A 798-nucleotide genomic window follows, 5' to 3' on the forward strand; every position below is an offset into this window, starting at 1 on the left:
GCACACAGAAAAAAAAAAAAAAAAAAAAAAAAAAAAGAGCAAATGCTTTACAAGGCTGTGACGATTTATCACGTGACCGCTTGTCCCCTCCCACAGAACACTGTCGCCAGCTCTGGGGAATGGGACAGCTTTCATTCCCAGGGTGCCTCTTATCTCGGACCCTTTGACCATGCTCTTCTCTCAGCCCAGAACACCCTTCCCCGCTCTCTGCATCTGACTCACTCTTACCACTTCTTTCTGTCTCACCTTAGAACCCTGTCCTTCAGGAGGCCCGCCCAGACCCCCCAAACGTGGGCGGGCTCTCCCCTCGCCCAGCAACCTGGGCAGCCTGTGCCCCTCAGTGCGGTGCAGATGGTCCCGTCACAGATGCTCATGTGTGCGCCTCCCCGACTGGGCCAGGCCTTCCTGACCACGTCGACCCCCTAGGGCTGGGAGAGTCAGCCACCCACAGCAGGTTCTCGGACGTCCTGCTGGGGTCGAGGAACCCGAGTCGGCACCTCGAAGCCCGGGTCTTGGGTTCTGGCCAGAGAGATGAGGGCTGCCACACACAACACATGAATCTAAAGAAAATGATGGCCTCTGCCTTTTGTCTGGAGCAGAAACAGAGCACTCGGGCTTCATCTGCAGCAGCAGCAACGGAGGCTGGACATCAGAGACGACTGACATTGAAAGGTCGGGCCCACGTCTACGTGGTTTTCCGTGTGGCAGTCTGGAAAAGGCTTATTTGAAGAGACAGCAGAACCGGGGCCACCACCTCCAGGCGCGCTGTGGGAGGTGTCATGGCGGGGGGGGGCCCCC

General features: G+C 57.9%; 1 protein-coding gene across 1 annotated transcript in view; it reads right to left on the reverse strand.

Annotated features, from left to right (window-relative positions):
* CACNA2D4 (calcium voltage-gated channel auxiliary subunit alpha2delta 4) overlaps positions 1–798 on the reverse strand; it is a 91,291-nt gene that overhangs the window by 68,453 nt on the left and 22,040 nt on the right. The window lies entirely within an intron of this gene.

Source organism: Lipotes vexillifer, unplaced genomic scaffold, assembly GCF_000442215.2.
Source record: "Lipotes vexillifer unplaced genomic scaffold, Lipotes_vexillifer_v1.1 scaffold395, whole genome shotgun sequence".
NCBI lineage: Eukaryota > Metazoa > Chordata > Mammalia > Artiodactyla > Lipotidae > Lipotes > Lipotes vexillifer.